General features: G+C 39.0%; 35 non-coding genes and 10 pseudogenes across 36 annotated transcripts in view; all 45 read right to left on the reverse strand.

The window, feature by feature from the left end:
• The window catches only part of LOC146027235 (protein shisa-9B pseudogene), a 604,201-nt pseudogene that overhangs the window by 236,190 nt on the left and 347,214 nt on the right, over positions 1-20,797 (reverse strand). The gene's annotated exons all lie outside the window — the stretch shown is intronic.
• LOC146033311 (5S ribosomal RNA) lies at positions 288-406 on the reverse strand. Its single transcript, XR_014458720.1, has one exon. It is a non-coding gene; the product is annotated as a 5S ribosomal RNA (ribosomal RNA).
• On the reverse strand, positions 751-869 carry LOC146032025 (5S ribosomal RNA). Its single transcript, XR_014457474.1, has one exon. It is a non-coding gene; the product is annotated as a 5S ribosomal RNA (ribosomal RNA).
• On the reverse strand, positions 1,214-1,332 carry LOC146028419 (5S ribosomal RNA; annotated as a pseudogene).
• LOC146030341 (5S ribosomal RNA) lies at positions 1,678-1,796 on the reverse strand. Its single transcript, XR_014455840.1, has one exon. It is a non-coding gene; the product is annotated as a 5S ribosomal RNA (ribosomal RNA).
• Positions 2,142-2,260, reverse strand: LOC146027366 (5S ribosomal RNA). The gene has a single exon (XR_014454770.1). It is a non-coding gene; the product is annotated as a 5S ribosomal RNA (ribosomal RNA).
• Positions 2,604-2,722, reverse strand: LOC146030342 (5S ribosomal RNA). Its single transcript, XR_014455841.1, has one exon. It is a non-coding gene; the product is annotated as a 5S ribosomal RNA (ribosomal RNA).
• Positions 3,068-3,186, reverse strand: LOC146029838 (5S ribosomal RNA). The gene has a single exon (XR_014455403.1). It is a non-coding gene; the product is annotated as a 5S ribosomal RNA (ribosomal RNA).
• Positions 3,530-3,648, reverse strand: LOC146030343 (5S ribosomal RNA). Its single transcript, XR_014455842.1, has one exon. It is a non-coding gene; the product is annotated as a 5S ribosomal RNA (ribosomal RNA).
• On the reverse strand, positions 3,994-4,112 carry LOC146031013 (5S ribosomal RNA). Its single transcript, XR_014456492.1, has one exon. It is a non-coding gene; the product is annotated as a 5S ribosomal RNA (ribosomal RNA).
• Positions 4,457-4,575, reverse strand: LOC146033902 (5S ribosomal RNA). The gene has a single exon (XR_014459311.1). It is a non-coding gene; the product is annotated as a 5S ribosomal RNA (ribosomal RNA).
• LOC146032671 (5S ribosomal RNA) lies at positions 4,919-5,037 on the reverse strand. The gene has a single exon (XR_014458095.1). It is a non-coding gene; the product is annotated as a 5S ribosomal RNA (ribosomal RNA).
• On the reverse strand, positions 5,383-5,501 carry LOC146029051 (5S ribosomal RNA; annotated as a pseudogene).
• LOC146027981 (5S ribosomal RNA) lies at positions 5,847-5,965 on the reverse strand (annotated as a pseudogene).
• LOC146031014 (5S ribosomal RNA) lies at positions 6,310-6,428 on the reverse strand. Its single transcript, XR_014456493.1, has one exon. It is a non-coding gene; the product is annotated as a 5S ribosomal RNA (ribosomal RNA).
• Positions 6,773-6,891, reverse strand: LOC146027879 (5S ribosomal RNA; annotated as a pseudogene).
• LOC146030344 (5S ribosomal RNA) lies at positions 7,237-7,355 on the reverse strand. Its single transcript, XR_014455843.1, has one exon. It is a non-coding gene; the product is annotated as a 5S ribosomal RNA (ribosomal RNA).
• On the reverse strand, positions 7,702-7,820 carry LOC146029839 (5S ribosomal RNA). The gene has a single exon (XR_014455404.1). It is a non-coding gene; the product is annotated as a 5S ribosomal RNA (ribosomal RNA).
• LOC146030934 (5S ribosomal RNA) lies at positions 8,164-8,282 on the reverse strand. Its single transcript, XR_014456415.1, has one exon. It is a non-coding gene; the product is annotated as a 5S ribosomal RNA (ribosomal RNA).
• LOC146033853 (5S ribosomal RNA) lies at positions 8,628-8,746 on the reverse strand. The gene has a single exon (XR_014459261.1). It is a non-coding gene; the product is annotated as a 5S ribosomal RNA (ribosomal RNA).
• Positions 9,092-9,210, reverse strand: LOC146031015 (5S ribosomal RNA). The gene has a single exon (XR_014456494.1). It is a non-coding gene; the product is annotated as a 5S ribosomal RNA (ribosomal RNA).
• LOC146034093 (5S ribosomal RNA) lies at positions 9,555-9,673 on the reverse strand. Its single transcript, XR_014459499.1, has one exon. It is a non-coding gene; the product is annotated as a 5S ribosomal RNA (ribosomal RNA).
• On the reverse strand, positions 10,017-10,135 carry LOC146032786 (5S ribosomal RNA). Its single transcript, XR_014458204.1, has one exon. It is a non-coding gene; the product is annotated as a 5S ribosomal RNA (ribosomal RNA).
• Positions 10,481-10,599, reverse strand: LOC146029052 (5S ribosomal RNA; annotated as a pseudogene).
• Positions 10,945-11,063, reverse strand: LOC146030979 (5S ribosomal RNA). The gene has a single exon (XR_014456459.1). It is a non-coding gene; the product is annotated as a 5S ribosomal RNA (ribosomal RNA).
• On the reverse strand, positions 11,409-11,527 carry LOC146029840 (5S ribosomal RNA). The gene has a single exon (XR_014455405.1). It is a non-coding gene; the product is annotated as a 5S ribosomal RNA (ribosomal RNA).
• On the reverse strand, positions 11,871-11,989 carry LOC146035040 (5S ribosomal RNA). Its single transcript, XR_014460443.1, has one exon. It is a non-coding gene; the product is annotated as a 5S ribosomal RNA (ribosomal RNA).
• Positions 12,335-12,453, reverse strand: LOC146028869 (5S ribosomal RNA; annotated as a pseudogene).
• LOC146031551 (5S ribosomal RNA) lies at positions 12,799-12,917 on the reverse strand. The gene has a single exon (XR_014457015.1). It is a non-coding gene; the product is annotated as a 5S ribosomal RNA (ribosomal RNA).
• On the reverse strand, positions 13,262-13,380 carry LOC146031654 (5S ribosomal RNA). Its single transcript, XR_014457116.1, has one exon. It is a non-coding gene; the product is annotated as a 5S ribosomal RNA (ribosomal RNA).
• LOC146031552 (5S ribosomal RNA) lies at positions 13,726-13,844 on the reverse strand. The gene has a single exon (XR_014457017.1). It is a non-coding gene; the product is annotated as a 5S ribosomal RNA (ribosomal RNA).
• On the reverse strand, positions 14,189-14,307 carry LOC146030910 (5S ribosomal RNA). The gene has a single exon (XR_014456392.1). It is a non-coding gene; the product is annotated as a 5S ribosomal RNA (ribosomal RNA).
• On the reverse strand, positions 14,653-14,771 carry LOC146030634 (5S ribosomal RNA). The gene has a single exon (XR_014456123.1). It is a non-coding gene; the product is annotated as a 5S ribosomal RNA (ribosomal RNA).
• Positions 15,109-15,227, reverse strand: LOC146031553 (5S ribosomal RNA). Its single transcript, XR_014457018.1, has one exon. It is a non-coding gene; the product is annotated as a 5S ribosomal RNA (ribosomal RNA).
• Positions 15,572-15,690, reverse strand: LOC146034914 (5S ribosomal RNA). The gene has a single exon (XR_014460318.1). It is a non-coding gene; the product is annotated as a 5S ribosomal RNA (ribosomal RNA).
• On the reverse strand, positions 16,036-16,154 carry LOC146030501 (5S ribosomal RNA). The gene has a single exon (XR_014455992.1). It is a non-coding gene; the product is annotated as a 5S ribosomal RNA (ribosomal RNA).
• On the reverse strand, positions 16,498-16,616 carry LOC146030635 (5S ribosomal RNA). The gene has a single exon (XR_014456124.1). It is a non-coding gene; the product is annotated as a 5S ribosomal RNA (ribosomal RNA).
• Positions 16,962-17,080, reverse strand: LOC146029422 (5S ribosomal RNA; annotated as a pseudogene).
• Positions 17,426-17,544, reverse strand: LOC146034432 (5S ribosomal RNA). The gene has a single exon (XR_014459839.1). It is a non-coding gene; the product is annotated as a 5S ribosomal RNA (ribosomal RNA).
• Positions 17,889-18,007, reverse strand: LOC146032468 (5S ribosomal RNA). The gene has a single exon (XR_014457901.1). It is a non-coding gene; the product is annotated as a 5S ribosomal RNA (ribosomal RNA).
• Positions 18,352-18,470, reverse strand: LOC146029841 (5S ribosomal RNA). Its single transcript, XR_014455406.1, has one exon. It is a non-coding gene; the product is annotated as a 5S ribosomal RNA (ribosomal RNA).
• On the reverse strand, positions 19,132-19,250 carry LOC146030345 (5S ribosomal RNA). The gene has a single exon (XR_014455844.1). It is a non-coding gene; the product is annotated as a 5S ribosomal RNA (ribosomal RNA).
• LOC146029157 (5S ribosomal RNA) lies at positions 19,594-19,702 on the reverse strand (annotated as a pseudogene).
• On the reverse strand, positions 20,048-20,166 carry LOC146029313 (5S ribosomal RNA; annotated as a pseudogene).
• Positions 20,512-20,630, reverse strand: LOC146030564 (5S ribosomal RNA). Its single transcript, XR_014456054.1, has one exon. It is a non-coding gene; the product is annotated as a 5S ribosomal RNA (ribosomal RNA).

Below are 20,797 nucleotides of genomic sequence, written 5' to 3' on the forward strand. Positions count from 1 at the left end.
AAGTTTAGTAACTGTATTGGCTTACTGAAAAAAATCATGTGTTGGTAATGTAAAAAGACCTACAGGACATATTATTAGCAGGTGGTCTCAAATTAATCTACTAAAAGGCTCAACACTGTTTAGCTGCCAAAAGCAGTTGGAATTGGGCCGAAACAGTGTGGTAAGTCTTTAGGTGATGGCTATTGTGTCTGTTTGACCTCTCCCAAATGTCTGTATTGACAATAAAAAGATAAAGTTTTCAATTTAAATAGCTAGAGAATAAAAACAATTTGCCAGTAATGGTAAAAAACCTACAGCACCTGGTGTTCCCATGTGGTCTCCCACCCAAGTACTAACCAGGCTCAACACTGCTTAGCTTCCAAGATCAGACGAGATTGGGCATATCCAATGTGGTATGGCTGTAGGTGAGATACAGGCACTTTTTTGCCCTCTTCTACTTCTATAACCAGGTAAGCTAATAAAAAAGTTTAGTAACTGTATTGGCTTACTGAAAAAAATCATGTGTTGGTAATGTAAAAAGACCTACAGGACATATTATTAGCAGGTGGTCTCAAATTAATCTACTAAAAGGCTCAACACTGTTTAGCTGCCAAAAGCAGTTGAAATTGGGCCTAAACAGTGTGGTAAGTTTTTAGGTGATGGCTATTGTGTCTGTTTGACCTCTCCCAAATGTCTGTATTGGCAATAAAAATAAAAAGTTTCCAATTAAAATAGCAAGAGAATAAAAACAATTTGCCAGTAATGGGAAAAAACCTACAGCACCTGGTGTTCTCATGTGGTCTCCCACCCAAGTACTAACCAGGCCCAACACTGCTTAGCTTCCAAGATCAGATGAGATTGGGCGTATCCAATGTGGTATGGCTGTAGGTGAGATACAGGCACTTTTTTGCCCTCTTCTACTTCTATAACCAGGTAAGCTAATAAAAAAGTTTCCTAACTGTATTGGCTTACTGAAAAAAATCATGTGTTGGTAATGTAAAAAGACCTACAGGACATAATATTAGCAGGTGGTCTCAAATTAATCTACTAAAAGGCTCAACACTGTTTAGCTGCCAAAAGCAGTTGGAATTGGGCCGAAACATTGTGGTAAGTCTTTAGGTGATGGCTATTGTGTCTGTTTGACCTCTCCCAAATGTCTGTATTGGCAATAAAAAGATAAAGTTTTCAATTTAAATAGCTAGAGAATAAAAACAATTTGCCAGTAATGGTAAAAAACCTACAGCACCTGGTGTTCCTATGTGGTCTCCCACCCAAGTACTAACCAGCCCCAACACTGCTTAGCTTCCAAAATCAGACAGGATTGGGCATATCCAATGTGGTATGGCTGTAGGTGAGATGCAGGCACTTTTTTGCCCTCTTCTACTTCTTTAACAAGGTAAGTTAATAAAAAAGTTTCCTAACTGTATTGGCTTACTGAAAAAAATCATGTGTTGGTAATGTAAAAAGACCTACAGGACATAATATTAGCATGTGGTCTCAAATTAAACTACTAAAGAGGCTCAACACTGTTTAGCTGCCAAAAGCAGTTGGAATTGGGCCTAAACAGTGTGGTAAGTCTTTAGGTGATGGCTATTGTGTCTGTTTGACCTCTCCCAAATGTCTGTATTGGCAATAAAAATAAAAAGTTTTCAATTTAAATAGCTAGAGAATAAAAACCATTTGCCAGTAATGGCAAAAAACCTACAGCACCTGGTGTTCCCATGTGGTCTCCCACCCAAGTACTAACCAGGCCCAACACTGCTTAGCTTCCAAGATCAGACGGGATTGGGCATATCCAATGTGGTATGGCTGTAGGTGAGATGCAGGCACTTTTTTGCCCTCTTCTACTTCTATAACAAGGTAAGTTAATAAAAAAGTTTCCTAACTGTATTGGCTTACTGAAAAAAATCATGTGTTGGTAATGTAAAAAGACCTACAGGACATAATATTAGCAGGTGGTCTCAAATTAAACTACTAAAGAGGCTCAACACTGTTTAGCTGCCAAAAGCAGTTGGAATTGGGCATAAACAGTGTGGTAAGTTTTTAGGTGATGGCTATTGTGTCTGTTTGACCTCTCCCAAATGTCTGTATTGGCAATAAAAATAAAAAGTTTCCAATTAAAATAGCAAGAGAATAAAAACAATTTGCCAGTAATGGGAAAAAACCTACAGCACCTGGTGTTTCCATGTGGTCTCCCACCCAAGTACTAACCAGGCCCAACACTGCTTAGCTTCCAAGATGAGACGAGATTGGGCGTATCCAATGTGGTATGGCTGTAGGTGAGATACAGGCACTTTTTTGCCCTCTTCTACTTCTAAACCAGGTAAACTAATAAAAAAGTTTCCTAACTGTATTGGCTTACTGAAAAAAATCATGTGTTGGTAATGTAAAAAGACCTACAGGACATAATATTAGCAGGTGGTCTCAAATTAATCTACTAAAAGGCTCAACACTGTTTAGCTGCCAAAAGCAGTTGGAATTGGGCCGAAACAGTGTGGTAAGTCTTTAGGTGATGGCTATTGTGTCTGTTTGACCTCTCCCAAATGTCTGTATTGGCAATAAAAAGATAAAGTTTTCAATTTAAATAGCTAGAGAATAAAAACAATTTGCCAGTAATGGTAAAAAACCTACAGCACCTGGTGTTCCCATGTGGTCTCCCACCCAAGTACTAACCAGGCCCAACACTGCTTAGCTTCCAAGATCAGACGGGATTGGGCATATCCAATGTGGTATGGCTGTAGGTGAGATGCAGGCACTTTTTTGCCCTCTTCTACTTCTATAACAAGGTAAGTTAATAAAAAAGTTTCCTAACTGTATTGGCTTACTGAAAAAAATCATGTGTTGGTAATGTAAAAAGACCTACAGGACATAATATTAGCAGGTGGTCTCAAATTAAACTACTAAAGAGGCTCAACACTGTTTAGCTGCCAAAAGCAAGTGGAATTGGGCATAAACAGTGTGGTAAGTTTTTAGGTGATGGCTATTGTGTCTGTTTGACCTCTCCCAAATGTCTGTATTGGCAATAAAAATAAAAAGTTTCCAATTAAAATAGCAAGAGAATAAAAACAATTTGCCAGTAATGGGAAAAAACCTACAGCACCTGGTGTTCCCATGTGGTCTCCCACCCAAGTACTAACCAGGCCCAACACTGCTTAGCTTCCAAGATCAGACGAGATTGGGCGTATCCAATGTGGTATGGCTGTAGGTGAGATACAGGCACTTTTTTGCCCTCTTCTACTTCTAAACCAGGTAAACTAATAAAAAAGTTTCCTAACTGTATTGGCTTACTGAAAAAAATCATGTGTTGGTAATGTAAAAAGACCTACAGGACATAATATTAGCAGGTGGTCTCAAATTAATCTACTAAAAGGCTCAACACTGTTTAGCTGCCAAAAGCAGTTGGAATTGGGCCGAAACAGTGTGGTAAGTCTTTAGGTGATGGCTATTGTGTCTGTTTGACCTCTCCCAAATGTCTGTATTGGCAATAAAAAGATAAAGTTTTCAATTTAAATAGCTAGAGAATAAAAACAATTTGCCAGTAATGGTAAAAAACCTACAGCACCTGGTGTTCCCATGTGGTCTCCCACCCAAGTACTAACCAGGCCCAACACTGCTTAGCTTCCAAGATCAGACGGGATTGGGCATATCCAATGTGGTATGGCTGTAGGTGAGATGCAGGCACTTTTTTGCCCTCTTCTACTTCTTTAACAAGGTAAGTTAATAAAAAAGTTTCCTAACTGTATTGGCTTACTGAAAAAAATCATGTTTTGGTAATGTAAAAAGACCTACAGGACATAATATAAGCAGGTGGTCTCAAATTAAACTACTAAAGAGGCTCAACTCTGTTTAGCTGCCAAAAGCAGTTGGAATTGGGCCGAAACAGTGTGGTAAGTCTTTAGGTGATGGCTATTGTGTCTGTTTGACCTCTCCCAAATCTCTGTATTGGCAATAAAAAGAAAAAGTTTCCAATTTAAATAGCTAGAGAATAAAAACAATTTGCCAGTAATGGGAAAAAACCTACAGCACCTGGTGTTCCCATGTGGTCTCCCACCCAAGTACTAACCAGGCCCAACACTGCTTAGCTTCCAAGATCAGACGAGATTGGGCATATCCAATGTGGTATGGCTGTAGGTGAGATACAGGCACTTTTTTGCCCTCTTCTACTTCTATAACCAGGTAAGCTAATAAAAAAGTTTAGTAACTGTATTGGCTTACTGAAAAAAATCATGTGTTGGTAATGTAAAAAGACCTACAGGACATATTATTAGCAGGTGGTCTCAAATTAATCTACTAAAAGGCTCAACACTGTTTAGCTGCCAAAAGCAGTTGGAATTGGGCCGAAACAGTGTGGTAAGTCTTTAGGTGATGGCTATTGTGTCTGTTTGACCTCTCCCAAATGTCTGTATTGACAATAAAAAGATAAAGTTTTCAATTTAAATAGCTAGAGAATAAAAACAATTTGCCAGTAATGGTAAAAAACCTACAGCACCTGGTGTTCCCATCTGGTCTCCCACCCAAGTACTAACCAGGCCCAACACTGCTTAGCTTCCAAGATCAGACGAGATAGGGCATATCCAATGTGGTATGGCTGTAGGTGAGATGCAGGCACTTTTTTGCCCTCTTCTACTTCTTTAACAAGTTAAGTTAATAAAAAAGTTTCCTAACTGTATTGGCTTACTGAAAAAAATCATGTGTTGGTAATGTAAAAAGACCTACAGGACATAATATTAGCAGGTGGTCTCAAATTAAACTACTAAAGAGGCTCAACACTGTTTAGCTGCCAAAAGCAGTTGGAATTGGGCCTAAACAGTGTGGTAAGTTTTTAGGTGATGGCTATTGTGTCTGTATGACCTCTCCCAAATGTCTGTACTGGCAATAAAAACAAAGTTTCCAATTTAAATAGCTAGAGAATAAAAACAAATTGCCAGTAATGGGAAAAAACCGACAGCACCTGGTGTTCCCATGTGGTCTCCCACCTAAGTACTAACCAGGCCCAACACTGCTTAGCTTCCAAGATCAGACGAGATTGGGCATTTTCAATGTGGTATGGCTGTAGGTGAGATACAGGCACTTTTTTGCCCTCTTCTACTTCTATAACCAGGTAAGCTAATAAAAAAGTTTAGTAACTGTATTGGCTTACTGAAAAAAATCATGTGTTGGTAATGTTAAAAGACCTACAGGACATAATATTAGCAGGTGGTCTCAAATTAATCTACTAAAGAGGCTCAACACTGTTTAGCTGCCAAAAGCAGTTGGAATTGGGCCGAAACAGTGTGGTAAGTCTTTAGGTGATGGCTATTGTGTCTGTTTGACCTCTCCTAAATGTCTGTATTGGCAATAAAAAGATAAAGTTTTCAATTTAAATAGCTAGAGAATAAAAACAATTTGCCAGTAATGGTAAAAAACCTACAGCACCTGGTGTTCCCATGTGGTCTCCCACCCAAGTACTAACCAGGCTCAACACTGCTTAGCTTCCAATATAGGACGAGATTGGGCGTATCCAATGTGGTATGGCTATACGTGAGATACAGGCACTTTTTTGCCCTCTTCTACTTCTATAACCAGGTAAGCTAATAAAAAAGTTTCCTAACTATATTGGCTTACTGAAAAAAATCATGTTTTGGTAATGTAAAAAGACCTACAGGACATAATATTAGCAGGTGGTCTCAAATTAAACTACTAAAGAGGCTCAACACTGTTTAGCTGCCAAAAGCAGTTGGAATTGGGCCTAAACAGTGTGGTAAGTTTTTAGGTGATGGCTATTGTGTCTGTTTGACCTCTCCTAAATGTCTGTATTGGCAATAAAAATAAAATGTTTCCAATTAAAATAGCAAGAGAATAAAAACAATTTGCCAGTAATGGGAAAAAACCTACAGCACCTGGGGTTCCCATGTGGTCTCCCACCCAAGTACTAAAAAGGCCCAACACTGCTTAGCTTCCAAGATCAGGCGAGATTGGGCATATCCAATGTGGTATGGCTGTAGGTGAGATACAGGCACTTTTTTGCCCTCTTCTACTTCTATAACCAGGTAAGCTAATAAAAAAGTTTAGTAACTGTATTGGCTTACTGAAAAAAATCATGTGTTGGTAATGTAAAAAGACCTACAGGACATATTATTAGCAGGTGGTCTCAAATTAATCTACTAAAAGGCTCAACACTGTTTAGCTGCCAAAAGCAGTTGGAATTGGGCCGAAACAGTGTGGTAAGTCTTTAGGTGATGGCTATTGTGTCTGTTTGACCTCTCCCAAATGTCTGTATTGACAAAAAAAAGATAAAGTTTTCAATTTAAATAGCTAGAGAATAAAAACAATTTGCCAGTAATGGGAAAAAACCTACAGCACCTGGTGTTCCCATGTGGTCTCCCACCCAAGTACTAACCAGGCCCAACACTGCTTAGCTTCCAAGATCAGACGAGATTGGGCATATCCAATGTGGTATGGCTGTAGGTGAGATACAGGCACTTTTTTGCCCTCTTCTACTTCTATAACCAGGTAAGCTAATAAAAAAGTTTCCTAACTGTATTGGCTTACTGAAAAAAATCATGTGTTGGTAATGTAAAAAGACCTACAGGACATAATATTAGCAGGTGGTCTCAAATTAATCTACTAAAAGGCTCAACACTGTTTAGCTGCCAAAAGCAGTTGGAATTGGGCCGAAACATTGTGGTAAGTCTTTAGGTGATGGCTATTGTGTCTGTTTGACCTCTCCCAAATGTCTGTATTGGCAATAAAAAGATAAAGTTTTCAATTTAAATAGCTAGAGAATAAAAACAATTTGCCAGTAATGGTAAAAAACCTACAGCACCTGGTGTTCCCATGTGGTCTCCCACCCAAGTACTAACCAGCCCCAACACTGCTTAGCTTCCAAAATCAGACAGGATTGGGCATATCCAATGTGGTATGGCTGTAGGTGAGATGCAGGCACTTTTTTGCCCTCTTCTACTTCTTTAACAAGGTAAGTTAATAAAAAAGTTTCCTAACTGTATTGGCTTACTGAAAAAAATCATGTGTTGGTAATGTAAAAAGACCTACAGGACATAATATTAGCATGTGGTCTCAAATTAAACTACTAAAGAGGCTCAACACTGTTTAGCTGCCAAAAGCAGTTGGAATTGGGCCTAAACAGTGTGGTAAGTCTTTAGGTGATGGCTATTGTGTCTGTTTGACCTCTCCCAAATGTCTGTATTGGCAATAAAAATAAAAAGTTTTCAATTTAAATAGCTAGAGAATAAAAACAATTTGCCAGTAATGGCAAAAAACCTACAGCACCTGGTGTTCCCATGTGGTCTCCCACCCAAGTACTAACCAGGCCCAACACTGCTTAGCTTCCAAGATCAGACGGGATTGGGCATATCCAATGTGGTATGGCTGTAGGTGAGATGCAGGCACTTTTTTGCCCTCTTCTACTTCTATAACAAGATAAGTTAATAAAAAAGTTTCCTAACTGTATTGGCTTACTGAAAAAAATCATGTGTTGGTAATGTAAAAAGACCTACAGGACATAATATTAGCAGGTGGTCTCAAATTAAACTACTAAAGAGGCTCAACACTGTTTAGCTGCCAAAAGCAGTTGGAATTGGGCATAAAAAGTGTGGTAAGTTTTTAGGTGATGGCTATTGTGTCTGTTTGACCTCTCCCAAATGTCTGTATTGGCAATAAAAATAAAAAGTTTCCAATTAAAATAGCAAGAGAATAAAAACAATTTGCCAGTAATGGGAAAAAAACCTACAGCACCTGGTGTTCCCATGTGGTCTCCCACCCAAGTACTAACCAGGCCCAACACTGCTTAGCTTCCAAGATCAGACGAGATTGGGCGTATCCAATGTGGTATGGCTGTAGGTGAGATACAGGCACTTTTTTGCCCTCTTCTACTTCTAAACCAGGTAAACTAATAAAAAAGTTTCCTAACTGTATTGGCTTACTGAAAAAAATCATGTGTTGGTAATGTAAAAAGACCTACAGGACATAATATTAGCAGGTGGTCTCAAATTAATCTACTAAAAGGCTCAACACTGTTTAGCTGCCAAAAGCAGTTGGAATTGGGCCGAAACAGTGTGGTAAGTCTTTAGGTGATGGCTATTGTGTCTGTTTGACCTCTCCCAAATGTCTGTATTGGCAATAAAAAGATAAAGTTTTCAATTTAAATAGCTAGAGAATAAAAACAATTTGCCAGTAATGGTAAAAAACCTACAGCACCTGGTGTTCCCATGTGGTCTCCCACCCAAGTACTAACCAGGCCCAACACTGCTTAGCTTCCAAGATCAGAAGGGATTGGGCATATCCAATGTGGTATGGCTGTAGGTGAGATGCAGGCACTTTTTTGCCCTCTTCTACTTCTTTAACAAGGTAAGTTAATAAAAAAGTTTCCTAACTGTATTGGCTTACTGAAAAAAATCATGTTTTGGTAATGTAAAAAGACCTACAGGACATAATATAAGCAGGTGGTCTCAAATTAAACTACTAAAGAGGCTCAACTCTGTTTAGCTGCCAAAAGCAGTTGGAATTGGGCCGAAACAGTGTGGTAAGTCTTTAGGTGATGGCTATTGTGTCTGTTTGACCTCTCCCAAATCTCTGTATTGGCAATAAAAAGAAAAAGTTCCCAATTTAAATAGCTAGAGAATAAAAACAATTTGCCAGTAATGGGAAAAAGCCTACAGCACCTGGTGTTTCCATGTGGTCTCCCACATAAGTACTAACCAGGCCCAACACTGCTTAGCTTCCAAGATCAGACGGGATTGGGCGTATCCAATGTGGTATGGCTGTAGGTGAGATACAGGCACTTTTTTGCCCTCTTCTACTTCTATAACAAGGTAAGTTAATAAAAAACTTTCCTAACTGTATTGGCTTACTGAAAAAAATCATGTGTTGGTAATGTAAAAAGACCTACAGGACATGATATTAGCAGGTGGTCTCAAATTAAACTACTAAAGAGGCTCAACACTGTTTAGCTGCCAAAAGCAGTTGGAATTGGGCCTAAACAGTGTGGTAAGTTTTTAGGTGATGGCTATTGTGTCTGTTTGACCTCTCCTAAATGTCTGTATTGGCAATAAAAATAAAATGTTTCCAATTAAAATAGCAAGAGAATAAAAACAATTTGCCAGTAATGGGAAAAAACCTACAGCACCTGGTGTTCCCATGTGGTCTCCCACCCAAGTACTAACCAGGCCCAACACTGCTTAGCTTCCAAGATCAGACGAGATTGGGCATATCCAATGTGGTATGGCTGTAGGTGAGATACAGGCACTTTTTTGCCCTCTTCTACTTCTATAACCAGGTAAGCTAATAAAAAAGTTTAGTAACTGTATTGGCTTACTGAAAAAAATCATGTGTTGGTAATGTAAAAAGACCTACAGGACATATTATTAGCAGGTGGTCTCAAATTAATCTACTAAAAGGCTCAACACTGTTTAGCTGCCAAAAGCAGTTGGAATTGGGCCGAAACAGTGTGGTAAGTCTTTAGGTGATGGCTATTGTGTCTGTTTGACCTCTCCCAAATGTCTGTATTGACAATAAAAAGATAAAGTTTTCAATTTAAATAGCTAGAGAATAAAAACAATTTGCCAGTAATGGTAAAAAACCTACAGCACCTGGTGTTCCCATCTGGTCTCCCACCCAAGTACTAACCAGGCCCAACACTGCTTAGCTTCCAAGATCAGACAAGATTGGGCATATCCAATGTGGTATGGCTGTAGGTGAGATGCAGGCACTTTTTTGCCCTCTTCTACTTCTTTAACAAGTTAAGTTAATAAAAAAGTTTCCTAACTGTATTGGCTTACTGAAAAAAATCATGTGTTGGTAATGTAAAAAGACCTACAGGACATGATATTAGCAGGTGGTCTCAAATGAAACTACTAAAGAGGCTCAACACTGTTTAGCTGCCAAAAGCAGTTGGAATTGGGCCAAAAAAGTGTGGTAAGTTTTTAGGTGATGGCTATTGTGTCTGTATGACCTTTCCCAAATGTCTGTACTGGCAATAAAAACAAAGTTTCCAATTTAAATAGCTAGAGAATAAAAACAAATTGCCAGTAATGGGAAAAAACCTACAGCACCTGGTGTTCCCATGTGGTCTCCCACCTAAGTACTAACCAGGCCCAACACTGCTTAGCTTCCAAGATCAGACGAGATTGGGCATATCCAATGTGGCATGGCTGTAGGTGAGATACAGGCACTTTTTTGCCCTCTTCTACTTCTATAACCAGGTAAGCTAATAAAAAAGTTTAGTAACTGTATTGGCTTACTGAAAAAAATCATGTGTTGGTAATGTAAAAAGACCTATAGGACATTATATTAGCAGGTGGTCTCAAATTAATCTACTAAAGAGGCTCAACACTGTTTAGCTGCCAAAAGCAGTTGTAATTGGGCCGAAACAGTGTGGTAAGTCTTTAGGTGATGGCTATTGTGTCTGTTTGACCTCTCCTAAATGTCTGTATTGGCAATAAAAAGATAAAGTTTTCAATTTAAATAGCTAGAGAATAAAAACAATTTGCCAGTAATGGTAAAAAACCTACAGCACCTGGTGTTCCCATGTGGTCTCCCACCCAAGTACTAACCAGGCTCAACACTGCTTAGCTTCCAATATAGGACGAGATTGGGCGTATCCAATGTGGTATGGCTATACGTGAGATACAGGCACTTTTTTGCCCTCTTCTACTTCTATAACCAGGTAAGCTAATAAAAAAGTTTCCTAACTATATTGGCTTACTGAAAAAAATCATGTTTTGGTAATGTAAAAAGACCTACAGGACATAATATTAGCAGGTGGTCTCAAATTAAACTACTAAAGAGGCTCAACACTGTTTAGCTGCCAAAAGCAGTTGGAATTGGGCCTAAACAGTGTGGTAAGTTTTTAGGTGATGGCTATTGTGTCTGTTTGACCTCTCCCAAATGTCTTTATTGGCAATAAAAAGAAAAAGTTTCCAATTTAAATAGCTAGAGAATAAAAACAATTTGCCACTAATGGAAAAAAACCTACAGCACCTGGAGTTCCCATGTGGTCTCCCACCCAAGTACTAACCAGGCCCAACACTGCTTAGCTTCCAAGATCAGACGGGATTGGGCATATCCAATGTGGTATGGCTGTAGATGAGATGCAGGCACTTTTTTGCCCTCTTCTACTTCTTTAACAAGGTAAGTTAATAAAAAAGTTTCCTAACTGTATTGGCTTACTGAAAAAAATCATGTGTTGGTAATGTAAAAAGACCTACAGGACATAATATTAGCAGGTGGTCTCAAATTAAACTACTAAAGAGGCTCAACACTGTTTAGCTGCCAAAAGCAGTTGGAATTGGGCCTAAACAGTGTGGTAAGTTTTTAGGTGATGGCTATTGTGTCTGTTTGACCTCTCCCAAATGTCTGTATTGGCAATAAAAATAAAAAGTTTCCAATTAAAATAGCAAGAGAATAAAAACAATTTGCCAGTAATGGGAAAAAACCTACAGCACCTGGTGTTCCCATGTGGTCTCCCACCCAAGTACTAACCAGGCCCAACACTGCTTAGCTTCCAAGATCAGACGAGATTGGGCGTATCCAATGTGGTATGGCTGTAGGTGAGATACCGGCACTTTTTTGCCCTCTTCTACTTCTATAACCAGGTAAGCTAATATAAAAGTTTCCTAACTGTATTGGCTTACTGAAAAAAATCATGTGTTGGTAATGTAAAAAGACCTACAGGACATAATATTAGCAGGTGGTCTCAAATTAAACTACTAAAGAGGCTCAACACTGTTTAGCTGCCAAAAGCAGTTGGAATTGGGCCTAAACAGTGTGGTAAGTTTTTAGGTGATGGCTATTGTGTCTGTATGACCTCTCCCAAATGTCTGTACTGGCAATAAAAAAAAAGTTTCCAATTTAAATAGCTAGAAAATAAAAACAAATTGGCAGTAATGGGAAAAAACCTACAGCACCTGGTGTTCCCATGTGGTCTCCCACCTAAGTACTAACCAGGCCCAACACTGCTTAGCTTCCAAGATAAAACGAGATTGGGCATATCCAATGTGGTATGGCTGTAGGTGAGATACAGGCACTTTTTTGCCCTCTTCTACTTCTATAACCAGGTAAGCTAATAAAAAAGTTTAGTAACTGTATTGGCTTACTGAAAAAAATCATGTGTTGGTAATGTTAAAAGACCTACAGGACATAATATTAGCAGGTGGTCTCAAATTAATCTACTAAAGAGGCTCAACACTGTTTAGTTGCCAAAAGCAGTTGGAATTGGGCCGAAACAGTGTGGTAAGTCTTTAGGTGATGGCTATTGTGTCTGTTTGACCTCTCCCAAATGTCTGTATTGGCAATAAAAAGATAAAGTTTTCAATTTAAATAGCTAGAGAATAAAAACAATTTGCCAGTAATGGGAAAAAACCTACAGCACCTGGTGTTCCCATGTGGTCTCCCACCCAAGTACTAACCAGGCTCAACACTGCTTAGCTTCCAATATAGGATGAGATTGGGCGTATCCAATGTGGTATGGCTATACGTGAGATACAGGCACTTTTTTGCCCTCTTCTACTTCTATAACCAGGTAAGCTAATAAAAAAGTTTCCTAACTATATTGGCTTACTGAAAAAAATCATGTTTTGGTAATGTAAAAAGACCTACAGGACATAATATTAGCAGGTGGTCTCAAATTAAACTACTAAAGAGGCTCAACACTGTTTAGCTGCCAAAAGCAGTTGGAATTGGGCCTAAACAGTGTGGTAAGTTTTTAGGTGATGGCTATTGTGTCTGTTTGACCTCTCCCAAATGTCTTTATTGGCAATAAAAAGAAAAAGTTTCCAATTTAAATAGCTAGAGAATAAAAACAATTTGCCACTAATGGAAAAAAACCTACAGCACCTGGGGTTCCCATGTGGTCTCCCACCCAAGTACTAACCAGGCCCAACACTGCTTAGCTTCCAAGATCAGACGAGATTGGGTGTATCCAATTTGGTATGGCTGTAGGTGAGATACAGGCACTTTTTTGCACTCTTCTACTTCTATAACCAGGTAAGCTAATAAAAAAGTTTCCTAACTGTATTGGCTTACTGAAAAAAATCATGTGTTGGTAATGTAAAAAGACCTACAGGACATAATATTAGCAGGTGGTCTCAAATTAATCTACTAAAAGGCTCAACACTGTTTAGCTGCCAAAAGCAGTTGGAATTGGGCCGAAACAGTGTGGTAAGTCTTTAGGTGATGGCTATTGTGTCTGTTTGACCTCTCCCAAATGTCTGTATTGGCAATAAAAAGATAAAGTTTTCAATTTAAATAGCTAGAGAATAAAAACAATTTGCCAGTAATGGTAAAAAACCTACAGCACCTGGTGTTCCCATGTGGTCTCCCACCCAAGTACTAACCAGGCCCAACACTGCTTAGCTTCCAAGATCAGACGGGATTGGGCATATCCAATGTGGTATGGCTGCAGATGAGATGCAGGCACTTTTTTGCCCTCTTCTACTTCTTTAACAAGGTAAGTTAATAAAAAAGTTTCCTAACTGTATTGGCTTACTGAAAAAAATCATGTGTTGGTAATGTAAAAAGACCTACAGGACATAATATTAGCAGGTGGTCTCAAATTAAACTACTAAAGAGGCTCAACACTGTTTAGCTGCCAAAAGCAGTTGGAATTGGGCCTAAACAGTGTGGTAAGTTTTTAGGTGATGGCTATTGTGTCTGTTTGACCTCTCCCAAATGTCTTTATTGGCAATAAAAAGAAAAAGTTTCCAATTTAAATAGCTAGAGAATAAAAACAATTTGCCACTAATGGAAAAAAACCTACAGCACCTGGGGTTCCCATGTGGTCTCCCACCCAAGTACTAACCAGGCCCAACACTGCTTAGCTTCCAAGATCAGACGAGATTGGGTGTATCCAATTTGGTATGGCTGTAGGTGAGATACAGCCACTTTTTTGCACTCTTCTACTTCTATAACCAGGTAAGCTAATAAAAAAGTTTCCTAACTGTATTGGCTTACTGAAAAAAATCATGTGTTGGTAATGTAAAAAGACCTACAGGACATAATATTAGCAGGTGGTCTCAAATTAATCTACTAAAAGGCTCAACACTGTTTAGCTGCCAAAAGCAGTTGGAATTGGGCCGAAACAGTGTGGTAAGTCTTTAGGTGATGGCTATTGTGTCTGTTTGACCTCTCCCAAATGTCTGTATTGGCAATAAAAAGATAAAGTTTTCAATTTAAATAGCTAGAGAATAAAAACAATTTGCCAGTAATGGTAAAAAACCTACAGCACCTGGTGTTCCCATGTGGTCTCCCACCCAAGTACTAACCAGGCCCAACACTGCTTAGCTTCCAAGATCAGACGGGATTGGGCATATCCAATGTGGTATGGCTGTAGATGAGATGCAGGCACTTTTTTGCCCTCTTCTACTTCTTTAACAAGGTAAGTTAATAAAAAAGTTTCCTAACTGTATTGGCTTACTGAAAAAAATCATGTGTTGGTAATGTAAAAAGACCTACAGGACATAATATTAGCAGGTGGTCTCAAATTAAACTACTAAAGAGGCTCAACACTGTTTAGCTGCCAAAAGCAGTTGGAATTGGGCCTAAACAGTGTGGTAAGTTTTTAGGTGATGGCTATTGTGTCTGTTTGACCTCTCCCAAATGTCTGTATTGGCAATAAAAATAAAAAGTTTCCAATTAAAATAGCAAGAGAATAAAAACAATTTGCCAGTAATGGGAAAAAACCTACAGCACCTGGTGTTCCCATGTGGTCTCCCACCTAAGTACTAACCAGGCCCAACACTGCTTAGCTTCCAAGATCAGACGAGATTGGGCGTATCCAATGTGGTATGGCTGTAGGTGAGATACAGGCACTTTTTTGCCCTCTTCTACTTCTATAACCAGGTAAGCTAATAAAAAAGTTTAGTAACTGTATTGGCGTACTGAAAAAAATCATGTGTTGGTAATGTTAAAAGACCTACAGGACATAATATTAGCAGGTGGTCTCAAATTAATCTACTAAAGAGGCTCAACACTGTTTAGTTGCCAAAAGCAGTTGGAATTGGGCCGAAACAGTGTGGTAGGTGATGGCTATTGTGTCTGTTTGACCTCTCCCAAATGTCTGTATTGGCAATAAAAAGATAAAGTTTTCAATTTAAATAGCTAGAGAATAAAAACAATTTACCAGTAATGGGAAAAAACCTACAGCACCTGGGGTTCCCATGTGGTCTCCCACCCAAGTACTAACCAGGCCCAACACTGCTTAGCTTCCAAGATCAGACGAGATTGGGTGTATCCAATTTGGTATGGCTGTAGGTGAGATACAGGCACTTTTTTGCACTCTTCTACTTCTATAACAAGGTAAGTTAATAAAAAACTTTCCTAAGTGTATTAGCTTACTGAAAAAAATCATGTGTTGGTAATGTAAAAAGACCTACAGGACATGATATTAGCAGGTGGTCTCAAATTAATCTACTAAAAGGCTCAACACTGTTTAGCTGCCAAAAGCAGTTGGAATTGGGCCGAAACAGTGTGGTAAGTCTTTAGGTGATGGCTATTGTGTCTGTTTGACCTCTCCCAAATGTCTGTATTGGCAATAAAAAGATAAAGTTTTCAATTTAAATAGCTAGAGAATAAAAACAATTTGCCAGTAATGGTAAAAAATCTGCAGCACCTGGTGTTCCCATGTGGTCTCCCACCCAAGTACTAACCAGGACCAACACTGCTTAGCTTCCAAGATCAGACGGGATTGGGCATATCCAATGTGGTATGGCTGTAGGTGAGATGCAGGCACTTTTTTGCCCTCTTCTACTTCTTTAACAAGGTAAGTTAATAAAAAACTTTCCTAACTGTATCGGCTTACTGAAAAAAATCATGTGTTGGTAATGTAAAAAGACCTACAGGACATGATATTAGCAGGTGGTCTCAAATTAAACTACTAAAGAGGCTCAACACTGTTTAGCTGCCAAAAGCAGTTGGAATTGGGCCTAAACAGTGTGGTAAGTCTTTAGGTGATGGCTATTGTGTCTGTTTGACCTCTCCTAAATGTCTGTATTGGCAATAAAAATAAAATGTTTTCAATTAAAATAGCAAGAGAATAAAAACAATTTGCCAGTAATGGGAAAAAACCTACAGCACCTGGTGTTCCCATGTGGTCTCCCACCCAAGTACTAACCAGGCCCAACACTGCTTAGCTTCCAAGATCAGACGAGATTGGGCGTATCCAATGAGGTATGGCTGTAGGTGAGATACAGGCACTTTTTTGCCCTCTTCTACTTCTATAACCAGGTAAGCTAATAAAAAAGTTTCCTAACTGTATTGGCTTACTGAAAAAAATCATGTGTTGGTAATGTAAAAAGACCTACAGGACATAATATTAGCAGGTGGTCTCAAATTAAACTACTAAAGAGGCTCAACACTGTTTAGCTGCCAAAAGCAGTTGGAATTGGGGCTAAACAGTGTGGTAAGTTTTTAGGTGATGGCTATTGTGTCTGTATGACCTCTCCCAAATGTCTGTATTGGCAATAAAATCAAAGTTTCCAATTTAAATAGCTAGAGAATAAAAACAAATTGCCAGTAATGGGAAAAAACCTACAGCACCTGGTGTTCCCATGTGGTCTCCCACCTAAGTACTAACCAGGCCCAACACTGCTTAGCTTCCAAGATCAGACGAGATTGGGCGTATCCAATGTGGTATGGCTGTAGGTGAGATACAGACACTTTTTTGCCCTCTTCTACTTCTATAACCAGGTAAGCTAATAAAAAAGTTTAGTAACTGTATTGGCTTACTGAAAAAAATCATGTGTTGGTAATGTTAAAAGACCTACAGGACATAATATTAGCAGGTGGTCTCAAATTAATCTACTAAAGAGGCTCAACACTGTTTAGTTGCCAAAAGCAGTTGGAATTGGGCCGAAACAGTGTGGTAAGTCTTTAGGTGATGGCTATTGTGTCTGTTTGACCTCTCCCAAATGTCTGTATTGGCAATAAAAAGATAAAGTTTTCAATTTAAATAGCTAGAGAATAAAAACAATTTGCCAGTAATGGGAAAAAACCTACAGCACCTGGTGTTCCCATGTGGTCTCCCACCCAAGTACTAACCAGGCTCAACACTGCTTAGCTTCCAATATAGGACGAGATTGGGCGTATCCAATGTGGTATGTCTATACGTGAGATACAGGCACTTTTTTCCCCTCTTCTACTTCTATAACCAGGTAAGCTAATAAAAAAGTTTCCTAACTATATTGGCTTACTGAAAAAATCATGTTTTGGTAATGTAAAAAGACCTACAGGACATAATATTAGCAGGTGGTCTCAAATTAAACTACTAAAGAGGCTCAACACTGTTTAGCTGCCAAAAGCAGTTGGAATTGGGCCTAAACAGTGTGGTAAGTTTTAAGTTGATGGCTATTGTGTCTGTTTGACCTCTCCCAAATGTCTTTATTGGCAATAAAAATAAAAAGTTTCCAATTTAAATAGCTAGAGAATAAAAACAATTTGCCACTAATGGAAAAAAAACCTACAGCCCCTGGGGTTCCCATGTGGTCTCCCACCCAAGTACTAACCAGGCCCAACACTGCTTAGCTTCCAAGATCAGACGAGATTGGGTGTATCCAATTTGGTATAGCTGTAGGCGAGATACAGGCACTTTTTTGCACTCTTCTACTTCTATAACAAGGTAAGTTAATAAAAAACTTTCCTAACTGTATTAGCTTACTGAAAAAAATCATGTGTTGGTAATGTAAAAAGACCTACAGGACATGATATTAGCAGGTGGTCTCAAATTAATCTACTAAAAGGCTCAACACTGTTTAGCTGCCAAAAGCAGTTGGAATTGGGCCGAAACAGTGTGGTAAGTCTTTAGGTGATGGCTATTGTGTCTGTTTGACCTCTCCCAAATGTCTGTATTGGCAATAAAAAGATAAAGTTTTCAATTTAAATAGCTAGAGAATAAAAACAATTTGCCAGTAATGGTAAAAAATCTACAGCACCTGGTGTTCCCATGTGGTCTCCCACCCAAGTACTAACCAGGCCCAACACTGCTTAGCTTCCAAGATCAGACGAGATTGGGCATATCCAATGTGGTATGGCTGTAGGTGAGATACAGGCACTTTTTTGCCCTCTTCTACTTCTATAACCAGGTAAGCTAATAAAAAAGGTTCCTAACTGTATTGGCTTACTGAAAAAAATCATGTGTTGGTAATGCAAAAAGACCTACAGGTCATGATATTAGCAGGTGGTCTCAAATAAACTACTAAAGAGGCTCAACACTGTTTAGCTGCCAAAAGCAGTTGGAATTGGGCCTAAACAGTGTGGTAAGTTTTTACTTGATGGCTATTGTGTCTGTTTGACCTCTCCCAAATGTCTGTATTGGCAATAAAAATAAAAAGTTTCCAATTAAAATAGCAAGAGAATAAAAACAATTTGCCAGTAATGGGAAAAAACCTACAGCACCTGGTGTTCCCATGTGGTCTCCCACCCAAGTACTAACCAGGCCCAACACTGCTTAGCTTCCAAGATCAGACGAGATTGGGCGTATCCAATGTGGTATGGCTGTAGGTGAGATACAGGCACTTTTTTGCCCTCTTCTACTTCTATAACCAGGTAAGCTAATAAAAAAGTTTCCTAACTGTATTGGCTTACTGAAAAAAATCATGTGTTGGTAATGTAAAAAGACCTACAGGACATATTATTAGCAGGTGGTCTCAAATTAATCTACTAAAAGGCTCAACACTGTTTAGCTGCCAAAAGCAGTTGGAATTGGGCCGAAACAGTGTGGTAAGTCTTTAGGTGATGGCTATTGTGTCTGTTTGACCTCTCCCAAATGTCTGTATTGACAATAAAAAGATAAAGTTTTCAATTTAAATAGCTAGAGCAGTGGTTCCCAAACTGTGTGCCGTGGCTCCCTGGGGTGCCTCGGGACACATGCAGGGGTGCCCTGGGTTGGTGGTCCAGGACCAACTCACATTATTAATAGTTCATTGTTTATGAGCAAGACCAGTGCTGGTGGCTGCAAATCACAACATGTGTACAAACAGAAGCAATTTCTAAACATTACCACATAACTGACCCTAAGAATCACATATAAACCCAATCTAATAAAAAAAAAAATTGCTGTAGGGGCGCCGTGAAAAAATTCTGATACTCTAGGGTGCCGTGATTCGAAAAAGATTGGGAACCTCTGAGCTAGAGAATAAAAACAATTTGCCAGTAATGGTAAAAAACCTACAGCACCTGGTGTTCCCATGTGGTCTCCCACCCAAGTACTAACCAGGCCCAACACTGCTTAGCTTCCAAGATCAGACGGGATTGGGCATATCCAATGTGGTATGGCTGTAGGTGAGATGCAGGCACTTTTTTGCCCTCTTCTACTTCTTTAACAAGTTAAGTTAATAAAAAAGTTTCCTAACTGTATTGGCTTACTGAAAAAAATCATGTGTTGGTAATGTAAAAAGACCTACAGGACATAATATTAGCAGGTGGTCTCAAATTAAACTACTAAAGAGGCTCAACACTGTTTAGCTGCCAAAAGCAGTTGGAATTGGGCCTAAACAGTGTGGTAAGTTTTTAGGTGATGGCTATTGTGTCTGTATGACCTCTCCCAAATGTCTGTACTGGCAATAAAAACAAAGTTTCCAATTTAAATAGCTAGAGAATAAAAACAAATTGCCAGTAATGGGAAAAAACCTACAGCACCTGGTGTTCTCATGTGGTCTCCCACCTAAGTACTAACCAGGCCCAACACTGCTTAGCTTCCGAGATTGGGCGTATCCAAAGTGGTATGGCTGTAGGTGAGATACAGGCACTTTTTTGCCCTCTTCTACTTCTATAACCAGGTAAGCTAATAAAAAAGTTTAGTAAATGTATTGGCTTACTGAAAAAAATCATGTGTTGGTAATGTTAAAAGACCTACAGGACATAATATTAGCAGGTGGTCTCAAATTAATCTAGTAAAGAGGCTCAACACTGTTTAGCTGCCAAAAGCAGTTGGAATTGGGCCGAAACAGTGTGGTAAGTCTTTAGGTGATGGCTATTGTGTCTGTTTGACCTCTCCCAAATGTCTGTATTGGCAATAAAAAGATAAAGTTTTCAATTTAAATAGCTAGAAAATAAAAACAATTTGCCAGTAATGGGAAAAAACCTACAGCACCTGGTGTTCCCATGTGGTCTCCCACCCAAATACTAACCAGGCTCAACACTGCTTAGCTTCCAATATAGGACGAGATTGGGCGTATCCAATGTGGTATGGCTATACGTGAGATACAGGCATTTTTTTGCCCTCTTCTACTTCTATAACCAGGTAAGCTAATAAAAAAGTTTCCTAACTATATTGGCTTACTGAAAAAAATCATGTTTTGGTAATGTAAAAAGACCTACAGGACATAATATTAGCAGGTGGTCTCAAATTAAACTACTAAAGAGGCTCAACACTGTTTAACTGCCAAAAGCAGTTGGAATTGGGCCTAAACAGTGTGGTAAGTTTTTAGGTGATGGCTATTGTGTCTGTTTGACCTCTCCCAAATGTCTTTATTGGCAATAAAAATAAAAAGTTTCCAATTTAAATAGCTAGAGAATAAAAACAATTTGCCACTAATGGAAAAAAACCTACAGCACCTGGGGTTCCCATGTGGTCTCCCACCCAAGTACTAACCAGGCCCAACACTGCTTAGCTTCCAAGATCAGACGGGATTGGGCATATCCAATGTGGTATGGCTGTAGGTGAGATGCAGGCACTTTTTTGCCCTCTTCTACTTCTTTAACAAGGTAAGTTAATAAAAAAGTTTCCTAACTGTATTGGCTTACTGAAAAAAATCATGTGTTGGTAATGTAAAAAGACCTACAGGACATAATATTAGCAGGTGGTCTCAAATTAAACTACTAAAGAGGC

This window comes from Crinia signifera, chromosome 8, assembly GCF_055691185.1.
Source record: "Crinia signifera chromosome 8, ASM5569118v1, whole genome shotgun sequence".
In the NCBI taxonomy this organism is placed as follows: domain Eukaryota; kingdom Metazoa; phylum Chordata; class Amphibia; order Anura; family Myobatrachidae; genus Crinia; species Crinia signifera.